Source organism: Pinus tabuliformis, chromosome 1_2 (genome assembly GCF_031772625.1).
Source record: "Pinus tabuliformis cultivar Carrire ecotype Pingquan chromosome 1_2, CPIR1, whole genome shotgun sequence".
Lineage (NCBI taxonomy): Eukaryota > Viridiplantae > Streptophyta > Pinopsida > Pinales > Pinaceae > Pinus > Pinus tabuliformis.
This window is the reverse complement of record NC_142298.1, coordinates 1,046,457,756-1,046,480,754: the sequence shown is the minus strand read 5'-3', so window position 1 is coordinate 1,046,480,754 and position 22,999 is coordinate 1,046,457,756. Positions and strand designations below refer to the sequence as shown.

The 22,999-nt window shown below is 41.7% G+C and overlaps 1 pseudogene; it reads left to right on the top strand.

Moving 5' to 3' along the window:
* Nucleotides 1-15,057: 15,057 nt before the first annotated feature.
* Nucleotides 15,058-22,999, top strand: part of LOC149209714 (uncharacterized) — a 92,549-nt pseudogene continuing 84,607 nt past the window's right edge.

Below are 22,999 nucleotides of genomic sequence, written 5' to 3'. Positions count from 1 at the left end.
TTTTCAATTTTAGAGAGTCTGAAAAAACAAAAGGAAACTCCACGTTGAACTTTTTCGTAAATTTGTGTCCCTCAAGCCCGAAAAAGTATAAAATAATACCTGGGGGAATCGCTTGATCTTGCGACCAAGGAGTACTTTCATAATAGTGTCGTTGACCTGAAAAGTAAAAAGCGATCAAGGACACGTCGTTTTATTTCCTTATCGAGTTTGAAACGACAAAAACCCGGCAATCTTTTCCTGATTTTACGGTCAGAAAAGAGCTAAAAGGGGACCGTCTTTTAATTCCGTTTTAACGAGTGTAAAAGAAACGCTCGGCGATCTTTTCATTTTTTAGGAGTCAGAAAAGGGCTTAAAAGATGACTCTGATATTTTGTTTGTGAAAAAATTACAATTTCCCTCGAGATCCCTTTGTCCTGCACAAAAGCAACATATTACTCATACCTGTTTAAAATAGGCAAAAATACATCGAGAAATACCTTTTCATGGTAAAAAATGAACTAATTCATCCAAAAAACCTATAAAAAGACCTTTTACCATGTCATTTTTACCGTTTGACTTTGGAGGTTGAAAAAGGAGCTTTTGACAAGAAACTTCCCGTGGTCGCTGCGGAAAATCTGACCGTCGGAATCGAACGCCGTCTCATCCAGGTATTTTACACATCCTACTCTGCATTTCTATCCGTTTAGAATTAATTTTTAGGTCTTAGTTTCATTTTTTGGGGGGGTTTTGGTTTTGGAATGCGCCTCTCGGCGGACGCAGGTGCCCTTCGGGTGACCTGCGTCCCCCGACTTTTTCTCATACGGGAAAACGGTCGGAAGACGTAGCCCGCCTTCAGGCCAGCTGCGTCCGGGCGCCCTGTGTTACAAAGCCGAGGTGCGTCTTCCGAGAAGTGCGCATTTCAAAACGCCAACTCCCTCAAAAAACCACCAAAAATTCCCAAATCAATTTCTAATTGCTATTTTTGATGTGCAGGGTATTAATCATGTTAGACTGGAGAGAAAGAGAGCATGTAGAGGAAGATGAAGCTGCAATAAATCACCAACCTTCTCTGGATGCCCTAAGAGCATGCGGATTATACAAATATTGGACCATACCGGGCATGAGGGGCCAGGTAAGATTCTTGGAATGGCTGGTTGAGCGATGGAACGTTCAAGAACAATGCTTTTACATAGGAGGGCACCAGCTCGAGATAGAGCCCTCAGATGTATACTTTCTCACTGGCTTGCCGAACAGAGGTGAGCAACTCAGTCTTGCGGGGACTAGGCCGGGTGGCCAATCCCTTGATAGTCTCCGCGAGGATTGGTGCACACGTGGGGCTCACCATCCAAAAGGCATAGAGATAAAACACATCACTCTACCGGAACTCAAAGTCATAGCATTCACGGTTACCAGAATTTGCGGCGCGGCCGCTTTACACATTGCTTCCGGATCCCAAATGCGGATGGCAATTGACTGTTACCAAGGCACCATTTTCAACTGGTGTGAAGCTGTGTCGGCTCATATGAAGAGCCAACTGACCAAGGCAAAGAACGGATGACTAAAGACTTTTGGATATGGGCCTATAGTCGTGAGCTTTGCCTTGGAGAGAGTTCCAATGCTGATCCCTCAGCAACTCACTGTTGATATCTTGGGTCCTCGGCAGCCAAAGCTGATACGATGGGTTGCGGTGATGGCCCGGCATCCTGACGAGGGTGCGACAGTGGTTCGATTCTCAGATAGTTACTTTCACTGGTTAGAGGACCAGGTTTTTTCGATACAGGACTTTCCGTATGCCGGAATGGATTTCAGAGGTGATCCGGACATGGTTCTTCCACAGGGAGAACAATGGGACGACAGAGGTACTTTTATTTTCACAAGTTTTCTAATTATGTAGTTTTTTTTATTTTTCATATATATCGTCTCAAAACTAACAGTAAAATTTTCAAAATGCAGATGTTGGTCCACAGCGTCCAGCCAACCTCCGGCCTTTTGATAGACTACATCCAGCTGCACCGGTACCGGCCCCACAGGACGCGGCTGCAGACGTACTAGCTGAGTTGGAGCATGATCTAGAGCGTCTCACGGCAGACATACCTGAGACTACTATGGACGACATTCCTATCAGGCTTCAGCGTTTTGTAGTCGCGGTCCCTGGACCGTTTAGGAGATTTTTGCGTAAGGTAGCCCGCGCAGTGGTGTCATACAGAGAGCACCACCAGTGATTGACTAGTCACTTTTGTAGTCACATGTGACATTTTGACTTTTTGTACTATCATTTTGCCGATCATAAGGTGTTTTTCAACCTATGATCGAAGACGATGTATATTTTTTGACACACTCCTATCTATATATATATCACTATTACCGGCTTATCTTGTTTAACATATGTGATGAAATGTTTTTAAATTTACTTGCATGATTATCGTAAATGTCTGTCCAACATTCGAGAAGCAATTGCATCTGCTAATGTATTTAAAGACCTTAGAATATGCTGATATTCAATGTAATCAAATTCACGTTCCAAGAGACGCACTCTCAAAAACAACCTTAATAACACAGGATTTCTAATGGCATAAACTCTATTAAGCTGTAATACAACAAGTTCAGAATCTAACCTCACTATCAAACGTCGAATTCCAAATGAAATAGATTCGGATAATAATTCAACCACTGCACTGTATTCTGCAATGTTGTTCGTTGTTTGACCGAGGCTTACCCCATGCATAGAAACTAACTCGTCAGAGGGCGAATAGATAACCCAAGCTGCGGAAGAGATATTCCGTGTACTACGACAAGCACCATCAGCAAATCCAATGTATGTTTGGAGAGGCGTCGACATCTGCAATATCAAGAGTAAAACCAAGATAAGCCAGAATAATGACGAAAAACACACTCTCTAAGCTAAGCACACTGACTAAACTAACAAACACGCTAGCTAGAAAGAAAATCTAACCTATTTAAAGATTTCTCCATCCACCATTTAAGCATAATACCTCTTTAGGTAAAGTCCATTTCTGGGTTTACCCAAAGAGTCCCCATCAAAATCAACCAGCTCATAAGCCCCTTTTGCTAGCTTTCGCTTTACAATGTAGGGTCCATGCCACATGGGAACGAATTTTCCAGCACCTAGCTTATCGTTAGCTTGATCATATAATAGCACTAGGTCTCCTTCCGAAAAACTTCGAGGTGTTACATTTCTATCATACTGAGCTTTCATTCGTTTCGCGTGAGTCTCGATTGCCAATGTAGCGTCACGTCGAGTCTCATCTAATTTAGCCAAGTATAATAAACGTTTCTCCTCTTCGGAAGTAGCTGGAAGTAATTCGACAGCCATTTGAAGTGATGGGATTTCGCATTCAATGGGTAACACAGCTTCCAAGCCATAAACTAGCTGGAAAGGAGTGAACCCTGTTGAATTTTTCACTGAGGTTCGGTATGCCCATAGCGCTGAAAATAACATGTTGTGCCAATTCGACCGATGAACACCAATGGTTCGTCGGATCATGATAACCAGAACTTTGTTGATAGACTCAACCAAACCGTTGGCTTGCGGATAATAAGGAGTAGAGCTATCGTGGCGCAAACCAAGCTGGCTTGTAAGCTCAGTCATCATGATGTTTCGAAAATGGCTCCCATGGTCAGTAATGATTGCTTGTGGGACACCAAACCTAGTTATGATATGATTGAATACGAAAACTGCAGCTGTTTTTCCGCTTGCGTCGAATGTAGGCATCGCCTCGGCCCACTTAGTAAAATAATCAACCGCAAGGATGATATACGCATGCCCCCCGGCCGAGTGAGGGTTACAAGTAATAAAGTCGATACCCCATTTGGCGAATGGACCAGCGGCAATTATAGGGTGGAGAGGAGCAGGTGGAGCGCGCATCTTGCGATCAAACACTTGACAGTTGTGGCATTTTCTGACGGCAATGATACAATCCTTAAACATAGACGGCCAGAAATAGCCAGCGCGCAACACCTTCTGAGCTGTGGCATACCCAGACATATGACCGCCACATGCTCCAGAGTGACAATCATTCAAAACTCTCTCAGCCTCTTCGTGAGTTAAACAACGTCGAAAAACTAAGTCTGCCCCCCGGCGATAAAGTGTATCTCCAATAATTCTGTATGGCTGGGATTGAAACCGAATTTTTCGACGTTCCGCTTTGGAAGCTTCAGGCCGAAAGGTTTGGGTTTGGAGATAAATGATTATATCCCCGTACCACGGATCTACAGTACTGATAAGAAACAAAGATTCGTCCGCAATGGACTCTTCTGCCACAGTCTCTGTGTCAGCACTCGGGAAATCACACATCAATTCCGCGAAAACTAAGGATTTCTTAGACTTGGACTTCTCGAACTCCAAGTCGAACTCTTGCAGGATAACGATCCATTTAGAGTACTTGCCCCCTAGCAATTGTTTTGTCAAGATATAAATCATAGGGTTGCAATCCGAAAAAACTGTAGTTTTACGGAGAAGAATGTAGTGACGAAAACGCTGGACAGCTTGAACGGCTGCCAGGGCCAATTTCTCCACATGCGAATATTTTAGCTCAGTGGGATTCAAGGTCCTACTAAGATAATATATCACATGCTCCGCTCCGAATTCATCTTCTTGAACTAACACCATTCCAATGGTGGAATGCGAAGCTGCGAGGTATAAGAAGTAGTCCTGGTTGTAGTTGGGAGGATGCAACAACGGTGCATGGGTCAACGCGTGTTTAAGTGCATCAAAAGATTGTTGGGCAATCTCGTCCCAAAAGAATTGTGCGTTCTGTTTCAACAACCGTGTAAAACCTTTAGTGACCTCGGCGTAGTTTGGGATGAATCGGCGTAAAAAGTTTGCTTTCCCTTGCAAACTTTGGAGTTGGCGCAAACTCGAAGGAGGAGGCAATTTGATGATAGCCTCGACTTTCGAGGGATCGACGCGAATGCCGGCTTTTGAAACAACAAATCCCAGCAATCGACCTGTTTCTATACAGAAAACACACTTGTGGGGATTCAACCGAATTCGATAATGCCTACACCTCATAAAGATTGCTCGTAGGTGGACAAGGTGATCAGCTCGATGTAAAGAATGAGCAGGCAAATCATCGAGATAGGGTTGCACAATGTGCTTGATGTCATGAAATGCATAAGACATCGCCCGTTGAAAAGTAGCCCCGGCATTCTTAAGCCCAAAAGGTAATTTGCAATAAGCAAATGTCCCCCATGGACAAATGAATGCCGTTTTTGGTTGGTCGGCAGGTAGAATATTGATTTGATTATAGCCCGAAAAACCATCCATAAAGGAAAACATTTCACTTCCGGCACAATCATCAATAATTTGATCGATATAAGGCGTAGGATAGTTGTCTTTTGGACAAGCTCGATTTATATCCCTATAGTCGATACAGATTCTTATTGTTCCTTGTTTCTTGTTGACTGGAACAATATTCGATACCCAATCCGTTAACGGGATCGGATAAATGAAACCTGCTTTCAACAGCTTTTCGACTTCTGCTTTAATCGCAGCCGCTTTTCGAGGGTGAATCTGACGCAACCGTTGCCAGACGGGTTTAGCATCCGGGTAGGTCTTTATTTCATGAACAACAATGGCAGGATCGATTCCCGGCATTTCCTCGTAAGACCAGGCAAACACATCGCGGAATTCTTGGAATAGGGCCTTGTAAATTTGGATTTCTCCTTCAGTACATGCGGCACCTATATGAATGTTCTCCTCAATTCCGGGCTTCACTGAAATATCAATGGGAATAGTACGAGAAATATTCCCTAAATTCAGCTCTGAATCAGAATGTTTCGTTGGATCCTGAGCGTCTTTGACATATTCAGCGGTAAAGATAGATGAAAAATCATTTTCAAATGCATCATCCTTAGGTAAAAACGAAGATCTGTGATGGAGATCTTCCCATGGTAGATCATCTACACTTAGGATTTCGCGAAGTTGTTCGTCAGATGACACGACTTCGGGAAATGCTATCCATTCTAAGGTTGAGGTGAAAAGTGATTCTTCACTGACCACATTCATTTGGTCAATTTCGGTTGAATGCAAGTCGGTAAAAGACATGACAGCTTCATAAGCAATTTCATATGGACTCAAAGGCATAGCATCACCAAATGAGTCTATCTCAGAGTCAGATGGGACAATCCAAGGATCATCATAAACAATGTTTTCTAATGTAATCATATGAATTGTTGCAAATGAAGGGTCTACGTTGAGTGGAGGGAGAGGAAAAGTTCCCAGTAAACCGGAATCCTTAACTAAACCTACACCAACGTCCCTATAAGGGATGGTCGTCTTACCGACATGCTGGATACTCTCTGAAGAGGCTGGGTCGGATGAAAAGTATGTCAGCTGATCAATAGTCACGATCTTACCGTTATGTGGAAACTTAATTATTCTGAAGACCGATGAAACAACCGCTGTCATAGCATATGACCAACTTCGACCCAAAAGAAGGTTGTAGTCTAGAGGGGCATCAACCACTTCCACATCCAGACTAACGGTTTTACCTTCTACCCCTATAGGCAATTCTTGTAGAATACCAAACGGACGGAACCCACGGCCATCAAAGGCCTTAAGGATGGTGGGGGATTGGTTCAACGAAGGAGAACCAAGCGATCTCCAACATTGAATCGACATAATACACGTAGAAGCTCCCTCATCAATCACAGTCCGATGAATAGGTCTGTTTTTGACTATCACTGGAATTTGGAAAGCCATTTGATGGGGGAGACGCGGCGTACTATTTTCTAGATCGAAGATCATTAGATTAGGATCCTGAACATCAACAGCTCCGATAGCCGACAAAAGCAATTTTCGTTGTGCTGGGCATGATTGCAGCACTTCTAATGCCGACATTGCTGAGGGTGAAACAGCTAAGTCCTCAACAATGTTGTAATTCTGGGCTGCTCTCGCATGTGGATTGAAAGCAGACCTTCGAAGTACACCCTTGGCGGGCGGCTTAATCACTAAGTCTGGGTTAGGTTTCTCAATCTGTAGTGGATCGGAACCAGGAGCTGAGGTTGATGGGTTAGAGTGAGAAGATTCTGCTTCCTTACCATCAACAGGATTCTTACTACCATAATCTTGCGATCGAGTCGCAATCCTCACATGAGACATCATCAAAATGGGTTCTTCACTGGCATTCGAAGAAGAACCTATCATCTTATTCTCCTGCTCCGGAAATGGATTTTTTAACACAGCAGGAGTGGGAGCACCTTTGACGATTTTCACAACCTCGGCCCGATGAGGGCAATCTCTCGTAAAATGATCCTCTTCACAAATAAGACAAGGATATCGAGGTTTGCGCTTTTCGTCATTGGTTTCCGACTTTTCTGTTTTCTCCTTCGGAGCCTTGTCTGCTTTAGCCTTCTTCTTTCCTTTCTTCTTCCCACCGTTTTTTGATTTGGCCGTAGATGTTTCTACAGCGTGAATATCGGCGGTAAGTTCAGGGGGAGAAGACTCTCCTGTCGGAGAATCAGGCAAAGTGATAACTGGAGTATTCAAAGCCTTGGAAGACTTCTTTTTGCTCTTCGTAGTCACGATACCAATCATACCATCAGCGGCATGAGATCCCGAAGGAGTAGCAGCGATTTGATTCGACTTTGGAAGATCCGGAATCTTCTCGTGTAATGTACCCGACTGAGTATAAACTAAGTCAAGGTATTGTGCCTGAGCAATGACTTGCTCCTCAGTAACTACTCCGGCCTTAGCTACATCTTCAGTAATCTTCGGTAATAATGATTTGACAAACCATTCAACTAAGATTTGGTCCGGGATAAAAACTTTCACTAACCTCCTACGACGTCTCCACTCATGAATGTGATCAGAAATATACGTGGACGTCGATTGTTTTAGTGAAGTTAATAATTCCGTGCCGTTATCGTATCTGACCAGCAACTGAAAGTGAGTTAAGAACGACGTAGCTAACTGACTAAAGTTGTAAAAAGAGGCCCGTGGTAACTCAATGTACCACTTGGCCGCGAGACCAATGAGTGTACGCTGAAAAAGACGTAGGCGGATGGAATCATCTGAGATAGAATTTGAAGCACACCAGAGGTGGTAAGTCATCACGTGATTGGACGGATCCTCTCCAGACTTACCTTCGAACTTGGGTATATCACTGGGCAACTTGTTTGGCATTGGCGGCCAGAACGGAAGATATTGAATTGGATCGTTCGTTATGCGCATCAAGTCCGGTAAGTCCAAAGTTGCGATAAATGGTAACTGCCGGTTAGGATCTCTAAAACTCTGGGTCACAATACCAGCCCCAGGAGGAGGATATCCAGGATAACTAGGAACAGGAGTCGCATTTGGGATATTATATCCTCCTGGAAAACCAGGATTAACCGGACCGTACTGGGGTTGTTGAGGTTGTTGATAAGTATACCCAGGATACGGTTGATACTGGTAAACCGGTTGTTGGACAGCTTGCCCATGTTGGTACTGTCCCTGGTACGGAGGTTGAACAAATTGAGGTTGAGTAGTAACAACCGTACTTATACCAGGCTGACCTATAGGCATCTGGACCGTGGTTTGAATTGTAGATCCAGACAACGGTAAAGATGTCTGAGGTGTGGTAACAGGGACAGTAGAAACTGGAGCCGTCGATACTCCAGAAGTAAGTATGGTAGATGTAGCGGTAGTTGCAGCAGCCGTTTGGGATGGAGTGCTAGGTGCAATTGGCGGCTGAGTAACTACCGAAGTTACAGAAGTTTGAACATTTGGCTGGACAGGCTGCGGTTGCTGGGTTGGACCAGAAACTACGGGTTGTCCAACTTGAGGAATCATCTGTACACTTGGCTGCAACACCTGTTGACTCTGTGATGGATCCCATACTAACATTCCAGGGTATTGACCCGTAACAGGTTGAGGATACTGAGATCCATAACCGGATTGAGGGTAGGATTGATAATTGTAAGGTGCAGTTCCCATACTTGGAACATATGACTAACCTTGAGGCGGTTGATAACCTTGATTCGAGTATTGACCTTGAGGTTGATGACCTTGAGGTAAATACTGATACTGGGGTTGACCTTGACCTTGAGGTTGGTAGCCTTGAGGTTGATAACTTTGGGGTTGATACCCTTGAGGTTGCCATCCTTGAGGTTGATATTGATACTGAGGTTGACCCTGGGGTACATATTGAGGCTGGGGTTGACCTTGAGGCGTGTATTGCACCATAGGTGCATACTGACTTTGAGGTTGCCCCCCAGACACGATTTGTGTACCTTGAGGTTGCCCCCCAGGCGTTAGCTGCGGTTGCCCCCCAGGCGGTAATTGGCCACCTTGAGGTTGAGAAATGGGAACTGAACCTGACATCATGTAAATGTCTCCTACACCCAATGGTACATTACCACTGTTTCCAATTAATAACCCATGATCAACGGGTTGAGGAGATGCCCCCGCAAAGGTACCAGAAAGAGATTGATACCCAGTGGGAACAGAAGGACCGCCGTGTAAAAAAGATTCAGGACTTTGAGTAAACACGGACGACTGACCAGTCATATTTATAGGAGTATAAATACCTCTAGGTGGAAAAGGAGTACGAGGTGGAGAAAAACCTACCCCTGAGTTGTCCAAATAATTGGTTAACGAAAGGTACCAAGTAGTACTTCTAGGAGGACTGTAAAAGATGGATTCACGCTCCCTTAGATCAATAGTAAGTTGACCTTCAAGGTTAGAGACACCTATATCCTCCTCTGGAGCAAGTTCTTCTATAGCAATCAAACCAGTAGGAAGATTCTCGGTGATAATTATTTCTATCCTTGGTGAATCTGGAACACTAGAAGTTCGAGTAACAGGTTCGGAAATTTCAGGTTCTTCGCCTGTATCACTAGCAGACGAAAAATTACCGACAAGCTCAGAAACTGAAACAGCTTCAGGATTATAACCTGTCTCTAAACTTTGGTAATCTGGATGGACTACCAAGGAAGATTCTCCTTCTTCAGGTGAACCTACTCTACTGTCACTAGGAGGAGTTACAAGGACCTTTAACCCTTCGTACTGACCCGGAATGTCTTCAGGAGATTCACCCCGCGATTTACGGAGTTTTCTTAACAAATCTACTCCGGTAACAATCTCAGGAGACTTGCCCCGAAGTCGACGGGACTGTCTCGGTAATTCCGCCACAATTAAAGATTTTTAACTACAACACACGAAAACAAAGTAAAAATTTCAAATCAAACCACCTAAAGTCTTCTAAAGAAGCAAACAAATTTGAAGCACACGCCTAAAGAATCTAGAGCGTCAAACCAAACAAAAACAGTAGTCTTCCGGACCAAAAGCGCTAGTTGGTGATGAAGTCCAACCTCGCCGGATTCAGTACAGAAATGGCGGGTGGAACAGTTACCCCGGCAACCTGCTTAATGAATAGACCGGCACAAGTTCCTCCACTTTAACCGTCTCGAAGTGAAGTGAACCCCCCGGAAAATCCAAGTGAGTATAACCGACGTCTGCTCCAGGTACAATGGGACCTTCCCTCCACCGTCACCTCGGTAGAACCCTAAAGATTATGGTCACTAAAGTTACCAATCACAACAATTACACCTGGGGGAACAGTCTAAACTCCGACAGCACGCAAGGGCAGAGTAACAAGCTCCAATCCCCTTACCGGCTCCTTGACAACAATCCAAGGTTTACTGATAAGTGACCCCTGGCTCCTCGACAATGGTTAATCCGAGGTTTACCGTTTGTAATACGTACTGTCTGGCGTCGTTCCCAACGAGGGGGGAATGATCCCCTCACTGGTTCGGACACGAGCTCGTGCTTCTCCTTTAAGAGGAGCTTTCCCAGAATGCAACTGAAACAATTGGATTTATTCTACTCAAGATAAACTATCTGTTTGGTTTTGTAGTCTTGGAGAGTTAAGTACTCACCTACTCCAAGACCCTAGCCTAAGCTATGTTGGTGTTTCAGAGCCCTAAAAAAAATAAAAATTACTAGATTGATTTTAATTTAAGCGTTACTTTTAAGGTTGTTTCTTAAGTCAAAAGGTGATGGAAGTGAAACCAGTGGTGTGTTGACTCGACTCGAAACCACTACAAAATGCACCTAGGATGATTTACCCACTACTTTACTTTTTCGATGAATTGCTTAACTAAAAAGTTGAGAGAATGCACTTTTTAATAAAAGCAACTTCTTAATTAAGGACAATCAAAGAAACGATTCGTTTGTCTTTTCCAAGCATAAAAACATGACCACTCTCTACTTGCACGAAAAAACTCTTTTTCTCTTTCAAAAACAAAAAGCTACTTGAAACAAGACTTTTAAAAGGAGATGTTTTTATATTTTTCTTATTTAACGAAAAACATAAATCTATTTTAATAAAAATCAATTGCAAACTATGAAATCTATAAAAATTCACTCAAAAAACAAAACAAATCAAAAGGAAACTACCGTAATTAATCCTAATGAGGTAAAGCCAACAATGATTATTCTAAGGTGTTTTACTTGATCACAATCAAATCAAGGACTCGCTTATTGCAGAACCAAAAACTAGTCAAAACAAAACTCTAATCTTTTTGTTCTTTTGTAAAATGGAAATCAACACTTTATAAACAAGTAATTCGAAATTTGACCCAAAAGACAACTTAAATGGCAAGTTGTTCACACAAGGAGACTTTACGACAGGCCCGACTTCTAAGAAGGCTGACAAACCAGAGAGATCTAAGGCTTGACAACTTTCTACCGTCGAAGTCACTACAGGACCTATTAAAAATCAAACCCTAGGCCTAAACTTCGTTGAAATCCACTAAAACACTCAAAGCTCACAAAACAAGTTCAGGTGAAAATTTTTGACAGGGTACTAAAGGATCTGGGCAGAAAACACGGAGAAAAAACAAAATCTAAAAGCAATTAAAGCAAAAATGGAGTTTTCCTAAATTCTACAGGAAGACGCAGGCAACCCGTTATAACAGGCGCGGGCCCGCTCTGTGCAAACGGCAACAGCGCGTCCAAAGACGCACTGTGCAGCACTCAGAGGGTGCGTCTCTCTGGAAAAGTTAAGAAAAACCAAATCTAACTAAATCTAAAGCTAAGCCACCCAAATACTAATTCTCACAGTCAAAAACCAGAAAATAAAAATGATTTTCTCAGAGCAAAGTTCACACAAAGGAAAAGACTTTCTCATTAATGGTTTCCCCAGCGGAGTCGCCAATTTGTCGTGGCGGAAAAAGTCGTTTGTGCGGGCACAACAGACCTCCCTAGGAGTCTAAACTCTCTAGCGACAAACAAGACAAAATGGAGCAATCTTTCTCTAAATACATCTTTTAAAATATGAAAACTACAAGTGTTTAGGCTTACCTTATTCCAAAACGTTGTTGTTGTAGTCCGTCCTTGCCGATCCGGATGAGCTCCTCCTTCAAGTCAATTCCTGCAACCACAAACAATCAAACAATTACCAAGCACTTGCATTTCATATAATAAAACATATATTTAACATGCAGACCAAGGAACACATGAAATAACTCATTAACACAAGCTATTGAGAAAAATAAACCAGTTTGTATTAATAACGAAACAAAGAAACTCTTACAACCTGGCCTTGGTGTTGTGCAAGTTCCTCCCAGGGTCCATCAAGGGTTTTCCTCTACTTTGACAAAGCTCACCCACTTCCAAGTAGAATCAAGCAAAGACAATCTCTCCTCACAAGGTTCTAAATGGGAGTCCTAATTCCTGCAGCATTTACCCAAAGAAAATGTATAGCTTCAACCTCCCCTCCCTTTGGCTCAATGCCTTTATTTATAGTGCTGTAAAGAGGTTATTCAGGTCCACCATCAATGGGATAATCCCCCTCTTTGGGTGGGATAGCTCCCTTATTGATGGGATAAGTTCCCCCTTAATAGAAATGCATGAACCAACTGGAGGCGCATCCATTTCACCAAACCGACCTCTAGAAAGTTCTAGAAGTAACCACAAGTAACTTTTTAAAGATGAAACTTGCGCATTTTGCCTTTTACAGAAGGATGCACCTGTCCTTTGACATACAGAGCATCCAAAGACGCAGATTTTGTGAACATGATCAGCGTCCCCGCAGGTGAGGCTTGAGAGAACCTGCGACCCCAGAGATAAACATATTTTTTACAAGACTTTCTCTCTTCTTTGAGTTTGAGATGGATAACAGAGGCATAAGACTTGCCTAAGAGGGTAGCATGACTGTTGATTTGAGCCATACTAACTGTAAGTAGTCATGGTGACATTTTTTAGTGTAACACCCCTTCATTATGAACAAAAAAGAAGGTTGGCAAGATGTTGATCAAATATTGAGGGACAAATATAAGTTAAAGAGGAGCTTTTGGTGGGTCCCTTATGACCCGGAGGATTTTATTAGTGCCAGAAGAGTTAAATACAGGTTGCTGGCCTATGACCATTGTAAATTTCTACAAATTGAACAATATGCCAACCAAAATGACTGACTGCAAGGCACATTAGTTGAGGAATTGACCCAAGAGGAAATAATGGAGAAAATTGTCAAGGATTTAGAAAAAACTCTTCACTTGGATTCTGTGCAGCAGGTAACATTCAAGTTGCCACATCAAATTGGAGAAGGCACATCTGCTGTTGTAGCCACACAAGCCGCCCAGGGACCATCTACATCAGCAACAGGTACAACAAAAGGGAAAGAGGTAATGGATACAGAGCAAGAAGTGATCGCAGAGCAGCCTGCTACTTCAATGGAACAATCTCAAGGGCAGGTTCCTCCATAGAAAATATAGGCACCACAAGTTCCTACTTTACAGACTCCTGCCTATGAGGAAAGAGGCAGAAAATGAGACCGAGAAGACTCCACACCTACTAGTGGGTCTACACAGCAGCCTGAAGCTAAAAGGCAAAGAGTTGATCCTCCATTTGAGGAGGAAGTTAGTGAGGAAATCCTTGGAAGTCCAAGGAGAGACAGAGAAGGGAGTCAACAAACACCTACAAGCTCTTTCCAATAAGAGCAAGACAGACAGCATGGCATGGAGGTGTCTTCCTCTACTTAGCAAAGTAAGAGGCTAGCTAGCATCAAAGCCACCTTTAAAGAAATTAAGGCTCAAACTGAACTATTAAGAGTACAATTGTATGACCAATTTCTTAAGGCAACACCTACCAAGCAGGAAAGGTTGATGGCAGCATATGACATCAAAGAAGAAAAGATGATTCTCAGCCACTTTAAGCCCAAGTTTCAGCAGCCTCAGACAGCTGCAGACTATGTCAAGACAAATTTAGAGGTCCTGGCCAAGGACATTCACCCCATGGATCAAATAGAGTTGCACAAGCAAACAGGGGAAATGGTCTATGCCACACTGGCAGACAAGGCCACACTGGCCCATGAATTGAAAGAATATTTGAAAAACACAAATACTCAACTTGATTTGGAAAGAATGTCCTCCACAGCCAAAGACAACAGAATTAAAACATTGGAGGACATTATTGTGGACCTGGGGCATGATCCTAAGAATACCAAAGCTATCAAGGCCCTAATGAAGAAAAAGGAGGATGATATTGCTACTCTGAAAATGCAAATGAGGCTCTCCTCAACTATGCACCCACAAACAGTAGAACTAGTGCAAGAGAAAGAAGCTGAGGATACAATGGACCTGCTAATGCAAATGAACCAGAGAATAGTTCAAATGGAGGGAGAGTTGGAGAGAGAACTGCAGGGCAAGCAGGGAGATTTGACCTCCCAGCCACCTAAAACCACTCCAACTGTTGCTGCTATTCCACCTACACAAGCGGCAGTGACCCCTCCTATTATTTCAGCAACTACAACAGCTACAGATGCTACAGCAGCAACAACAACAGCTCTTGAGTCTAGCATGAGCATGGATGAATTGACAAAAGCTGTCAAGGAGCTAGAGCTTCAAGCAATAGAGATAAAAGAGGCCAAAGAAAAGTTGGCCGATCTAGAAGGAAAATATGATAAATCCAAGGTGACAGTAGCTGAACAGACAAGGGAAATTAAGGCCCTGAAGGACAAAATAAAGGCCTTGGAGAAGGAGCTGAATTTAGAAAAGAATCTAGCTGAAATAAAAAAGATTTTGTGGACCAGAATTGACCACTCTATCACTAGACAGTGGAAATCAATCCGAACTATGCATGAACAGATTGAATTAATAGGCCTAGCGCAAATTGAGAGTCAAAAGGCTAGAGCAGCATTGGGAAATATACATGAGCAGGCTAGCAAAATGATTCACTTCCTGAACACTCACACCAAAGAGGAGTTGGCAGCCTTAGACATCAGTAATAGGACAGAAACTGTTCTAACAGCAAAAAAGGTGCTCACCCTTAGAAATTTTGTACAAATTTTGGAGAGAAAGTGTCAAGAAATGCAGGAAGAGGTAGATGATTACAAGCTGAGGATGGGAGCATTGCAAGGCAAAGGATTGCCCAACCTATTGACCAGCGCTGGAAGACTGCTGACCCGTGAGCAGTATGCCACCAGGATGAGTAACTTTATTTTAAATCAGATCACAGCATCCTCAAGTACCTCAGAAGAAACAGGACCTCCATCAAGACAGAGCCTTTATGATAAGCTGGAAAATTTATTTTACATTGAGCTTGAAATCAATCACTTGTTTGAGGTCCCACCCAATTTTTACAAGTATATCGAGGCAGATGAGACATTAATAAAGATACGAAGACATCAATTGCCTAAAGAAGATTGGTGGCGAGCAATGCTGGAAATTTTTCCAAAGTGATCTCAGTCCTTCTCTTTTTGGTCAACCTCAGGTCATCTACAGGTCAACAGAATTGAGTACGTAGGCACCAGGCACAGCATGAAGACAACAGGCAGAGCAGGTGGGAGCAGTGACTCAACAAAATGCTAGGACAGCAAGCCCGAAAAGGAAAAAATGCAGATTTAAAGGCGCAGCCCTAGCCGACTCAATTGGTCACAAAAGTCAAAATTCTCTGACAGAATGGACAGCTAATACATTAATATTTACTGCAGCATTTACTCTTTCAGCTACTATTCCTCAAGAGTTGGCAAAGAAGTTATGAGCTATTAACTCATCATCTAGATATTTTGTATCTTATTTTTTGTATATATACCTCCCCACAGAACGTATTTAGGGTTGGTGATTTTCTCTCTAAGACACTGCGTTGTAAATTTTTAGACTATCTAATACAAATGGCTGGGAAAGTTCATGGTCTCTGCACTGTTTGGATGTGAAAGTGATGATCTGCGTTCTGCTACAGAATTCCTGTGTTTTTTAATGGAACAATAAGTTATTATAAACTACGTTTTGTCTTTCTGTGTCTGCTTAATTCACATATATGTTTCATTATCTTAGCAATAGAGAAGAATAATAGCTCAGGATTTTCTTGAATGCACCCTCTGCTCAATCTCTATTGTTAACTATGTTTTCTTCAGAATTAATCATAAACATGAATTCTTAACTGCTCATATTTACATTGATTCTCTCATTATGAATGCTGTTTTGGAATTCTTAAGTGCTCCTAGATAATATTCTCACATTTTCCCTCTATGAGCATAGTGAAAGATCCTTAGCTGCCTTTCATTCACTGTTTTCATGCCATCATATTCCATATTTGAAGAATTGTTCCATAGATACCTATCTGGCTCTGTAGTGTTACCTCTTCCCCAATAATCACTTCCAGCTGTACAAAAGCATTGACTCCGTTGCCCAATGGTCTAGACTGTTCTGAGATTGCATACCAGTTCTGACTGAAATCATCACCCAACCAAATTCAAAACAAAAACCTGTACATCATAACTAGCCTAAAATTACACCTAAACAAAGCTAAATCATAAAGAGAGAGCCCTCTCTGATTGCTGGTAGGCTAGGACCTGCAATCCAAAGATTGGTTTGTGGTTACCTCGGTCGTATTCCCTTAGGAGTCAAAGGGAACAACCTGAGTGATAACATATTTTATCACAGAATGATCAGTATGCACAAAGACTTCATATTCTGTGATAGATTGTTTGAATTTATTGATACCAAAATTTATGGCTAAAAACTCTTTCCCGATCATTGTATAGTTCAATTCGGCAGGTGACAAATTTTTACTGATGAAGTAAATAGCATAGGATTTTTTGTTCTCTTCCTTTCCTAAAGTTGCACCAATGGCAGTATCTGAGGCATCAAAGGAAATGTGGAATGGAAGGGACCAGTCGAAACCTCTTAAAACTAGTGCTTGCACTAATTTTTCCTTAATGTATCAAAAGACTATTGGATATTTCTTGACCAGAAAAACTCACTATCCTTAGCTAACAATCGGAAAAAGGGAGTATTTGTCCTAGAAACGTTCTCAATGAACCTCCTGTAATAGCCTTCATGTCCCAAGAATCCTTCTACTTCCCTTTGTGTTTTGGGTGCAGGAAGGCACAAGATAACTTCTATTTTGGCCGGGTCTACCTAGATACCTTTATCGGAAACCAAATATCCAAGGAATACTCCTGCTTTACACATTAACCTACACTTTTTATCACTCAAAGCAACGTGAGCCTCTTGGCAATGTAAGAGAAATTTTTCTAAGTTTTTGAGGGCTTCTTAGAATGAGTTACCAAACACTAAAAATCATCCATATAGATCTCAACGCACTCGATATCAACAAAAATAGCCAACACAGCCCTTTGAAAGTTGGTTGGGGCATTACATAGTCTAAGGGAAAGCACTTGGTAAGAAAATGTACCCCATGGACATGTAAAGGGGGTCTTATCTTGATGTGTGGGTGCGATCTGAATTTGGTTGTACCCACTTAAGCCATCTAAAAATGAGAAGTACTTTTTACCAGCAAGGGTATCTAGCACCTAATCGATAAAAGGAAGGTGAAAGTAATCCTTGAGAGTGGCTTTCTTAAGTTCTCGATAATCAATGCAGAGGCACTATCTCCCATCCTTTTTCGAGACTATTACCAATGGGGAGACCTATTGGCTATCGGGTATAGGATATATAAAGTTAGCATCCAAGTTTTTTTGTAATTCTTCTTTCAAAACATCTCTTAGCACAGGGTTCATGCACCTTTAGTGTTGACGAACAGGTCGAGCTCACTCCTGAATATAAATATGGTGAGTACAGGTTTCAGGAGGTATGCCTTTCATGTCCTCGTAACTCCATGAAAATGCATCAAAGTGATCACACAACAAATCAACAAGATGCTCTCATTGAGATAAGTCTAGGTCTAAACTGATATGTAGGGATTTTCCTGGACTAATTTCAAAGAGATTAGTCTCAGGTTCAAGAGTGCAAGAAGATGCTACTAAGACCAGTGATGAGGAGGGTTGAGAATCCAAATTTCCTTGAAAACCCGGGCTAAAGATTTGACGAAACATGTCAAAATTGCGCATTGTGTCCAGGTTATTCAATAAATCTAGTAATTCACCCTCCTGGGTAGACTCAGTATGATGGTGGATCAAAGAAACAGGTTGAGTCTCCTCATCACTGTTGTCGTAATCTAACCACAAAGTGTCCTTGATCTCCTGAATAGATCTAGCAGGCGGATATAAGGTGACTTTCTTCCTGGAGTCTCCATGTGAAATATACATATCACTAGAGCAACATCCAATGTAAGCATCAACTGTGGCAAGCCATGGTCATCCCAGAATCAAGGGATGTCCACCCACAATATTTTTTGGTTGAAGCACAATAAAGTCCACGGGGTATTCCCAAGAATCTATGGAGACAACCACATCATCCAGCACACCTTTTGGCTTGATTTTTGATATGTCTGCAAGTTCAATCATAGTAGGGGTAGGATGAATATGGACCAACCCAAGTTGATCCATGGTCTGCCTAGTCATGACATTGATGGACGCACCCAGGTCTATTAACACATTGGGGACAACGATATTGCCTATCTGAACTAAAACAATCGGGTTTCCAAGATCAGTGTACTTTTCCATTTGTACACATCCTGTCATTAACTTGGCTACTCGGCCAACAAATTGAATGGCCTGTGTTAGTGTCAGTGTCTTCACACTGCCATCAGTGATCAAAATTTACTCTTTTTCATTTCATACTAGGAGTCCCATTCTAATGAGTTGCATTCCATTAGGTCATGGATCAACTGATGGTATGGTTCATTTCAGTTTTTTCCCTCATGGCGCATATTTTCTGACCTATTTTCATACTTTTCAGTCAATGGTTCATGTTTATTTTCAGTTCATTTCATCAATTTGGTCTTAGGTATTAGGGTTTCAATCTCATTAGGTATTAGGGTTTTACCGTGATTAAATTTCAAGGACTATTGATTAATAATGGTCAGCAGACACATGAGGATGACAATAATCATCAGAAAAGTCTTCATCTCTTAATTCGTAAGCTTAATAAATTTTTCACCACACAGAGCATTCATATATTATTTGTAAATTTGATGTAATTTTATTATTTCTCATATGTAATTAATATTTTCATGCTGCTCCTAGTCACATGATGATATTTCCAAGTACATGGCACTGCAAAAGTCAAAGAAATCAAACATCAATTCACTTGTTCAAGCAAAAGAGCAAGCATCCAAAAAACATAGTATTTGAAAAGGCAAATAGACATTACAAAGTGGGTTTTGGAACATAAAAAAATCAAAAGTTGAAAAGCTATATAAAGGTCATCCCTCTCTTACGTCATTTCATTGTTTGAGTTGAAGTACATGAGCTAAAAACGTAATTTTGAAGTGTTATTGAGAAAAGGGGTGCATTCATTGTATTTTTGGGAGAAATCTGATTGGCGCTACGCAGCAAAGGCTAGTGTTATGCATAGAGTTGGCACTACGCACCTAGGTAATTTCTGTAGTGTAAAATTGAACTGGCGGTATGCACCAAACTAGTGCTACGCACCTGGGTGAGTACGCTACGCACCTGGCAGTTAAGCTCCAGATCGTTCCAAATTGCATCAATTCACCTCAAAAATTCCAAAATTGTCTCTTTATAAGTAAGTAACACCATCATTCTTGTTGGAAAGAGGTTTTCGCATTAGTCTTTGGTGGTTTTGTCTCTCAAAAATCAAACCCAAATTTTCACCAAGTTATCTCATATATTTTAAAAGCTCACTCATTACTGTTGTCCTATATCATCTATTTGTTGTTCCCTAAACCCCATCCCCTCATATATTATTCCCAAAACATCATTCCCTCATACATTTTCCCCAATTCCCAAACCCTACATATACATCACAAACCCTACACAATTCCCAAACCCGACTCACTCCCTAAATCCCATTCCCACTTTTGTTCATCTTCACCTATTTACCTATAAAATCTCTTCATACTCATCTTACATTCATTCACCAATTCACCACAAGAGAAACATTTATACAACAATGGAGAAGGACAGTAAGTATCAATTGGAAGATGAAACCCATAGTGATAGTTCCAGGGAGAGAGACACATAAGGCAGGAAACCTCATAAGGGAGGAAAACAGAATGGAGAGGAGCCCACCAGTTTGAGGGAGCTGCAAGCTTGCCCTTTTGCCATTTCTTGTTTTAGACATCATTCATGTTTCAGTTTCTATGAAATGGTGGAAAGGGTTAAATCTCATCATGAATTAGCAAGGTTTTTTGTGACACATTTCGACAACAATGAAGTAAACCTTGCCGGAGTTACATTCACTTTGTCACTGGCTATTATTTCAGAGGCTACAAGTATTCCAAATGTGGGTGAAAAGTGGAACAAAGGTCAGGACATTGACAGGGAGTACTATGAGCCTTATATCAAGGCTAAATACCATAACAAACTCAAGACATTATTTCCCTTTAAATTCTTGGAAGACAGGTTTGCCCCATTGATGAAGATCATCATCAAGTACTTTACTTGTGAAGGTAGGTTCTCCTTCTTGTATGCCTACCACATTACACTGCTGATGCATTTCACTAGGGTGAGAATGATGAATATCCCCTACTTAATGTTCAGAAAAATCAAGAAAATGGCACTCATTGTAAAGAAGAAATCATACCCCCGACAATTAACTAGCATCTACCACTACTCTTTGATTAAAATCATTGTTTTACATCAGCTGAACCTTCTCAACATGCCATGGGAAACTTTCATTTCTCATGAAATGTTCAAAGGCCCTCAAGTCTTTCGTCAGTGCCACATGAAGAAGGTAGACCTTCAGGACATGAAAGGGTCCAAGAGACTGAAACTATTGGAGTGCCAATATTTGTGACATATGAGAGGGGCACTAGGAAACTTTTTGCAGCTGCCAAGCGAGTATTATCTCCACAAGGAGTGGAAGGGGTCTCGCCTTCATCTTCAGGCCACAGGAAAATGCTATCTCCACAAGGAGTGGAAGGGGCTTTGCCTTCTTCTTCAGCTAAACAGGTACAGGTTGGGCAGCAACACAAGAGTAAAGGTAAAGGCAAGAAAAAGATGCATGAGAAGGATCCTAGTGATGGGCAAGAGAGAAATTTTGTCCTTGTTGATCATGAGGAGGCACAAGGAGTTGATGTCATTGATTTAGATGCTCAAGATCCAAGGACTATCAAAGACATGATCATAAAAGAACAAGAGGCTAAGATACAAGCCTTGTTAGTCAATTTAGAGAGGGCTAAGTGGGTCATCAAATATGTAGAGCATGAAAACAAACAATTGACTGACAAGCAAGTCCTCATGGTGTTGCAAATGATCAAGGAGAACAAGCGAAGGGCAAAAAGGGCTCGTGTCAATTTTACTCCTCTTGAGAAAGAGATTAAAAACGATAGGGAAACATGGCTTGAGAGGGCCAACATACACCTTGAGAGGCTGATTGAGAAGGTGAACATAGACAAGAAGATGCTTCGCCACATGGGCTACCACTACATGACTCGTAACAAGATCTGCAACATAAGAATGAGGAAGCTTAAGGCTAGGTTGAGGAAGGCCTTAAGGAGAAAAAAGGAGCAAGACAAGTTAAAAATCTTGGTTGAAGCCTCACTAGCCCATCAAAGCAACTAATGGTGGTGCCTTGTGCCAAATCTAGGCAAGTTTTGACAAATTTTGGTCATTTTCAATTTTTGAAATTTCGCAACACAGAAATTTGCCCGATGGCGCTACGCTTTTCACTGGAGGACTTTTTGAAGAAATGGCTTACATATTTGGATTCATCATGATGAGAACATCAAACCCAAAAAATCTCAGCAATTTTGGAGCAAAACTTGGTCACCAAAAGGTCAAAAAACCATCAAAAAATGACCTCTCTGCCTCTTTTTGGACACACAAAAGCAGACTTGGGGGATTCCACCTTTGAGGGGGTAAATTACCTCCAAATGAAAAAACTCAAGATGTTCCAGAAACTAGACAAGAATACCTTTCCAATGCGCTATCTTGGGCTCAATTTGGTGAAGGGAAAGGCCTCCAAAAGTGGTTGTGAAGCGGCACTACGCACCTTGCCAGTGGCGCTACGCATAGAGCCAATGGCGCTCAAAAATCCAAATTTCGCCTAGTTTTTCTACAAGTTGAATTTTTTCTCTCATCTTGGATGAATTTATGATTGTAAATGATGTTATGCTATGTAAATGTAATTATAAAATGACCTTAGAGGGTAGATTCATCATTTTGAGGTGGTTTGGGGCTAAATGAATCAGTTTCCATGGTTTTAGAGGCAAGTTGTTCCATTGCCTATATTCCTGTTCCTTGTTGGGAAATGGTTATAATAGTTCCTTATCTCTTGAATTCGACCCCTGATGGCTAGCATAGGTGGTTTTGATGTCTATATTATGTATTTTTTCAGTCATTAACAAAGGTTGGACTCTCTTGGATGCTCTGAGCTACATTGTACATCTTTACAGCAGTTTAGCAAGGAAATAAACCAGGATTTGCAGCTATTTTTGTGGAATAGTTGTGGTAACGTGTTTTTGCATAGTTTCTCCTTCTGTTATCAATGTTTCTCATGTTTTATGTGTGCCAAAATATAATTCATTCTTCTAAACTAAATGAAATCAAGATAGATAGGTAGAATACATTGGTTACAGTGCTCTGCCTTGGGAATCCATTTAGTTTTTGATGTTTTCTACTATTTGAAGAGGACTCATGATATTTGCATGCCCTCCTCAGCCCCTCACCAGTATTAGACCTACCATCTCACTCTATTTCAAGTGCTA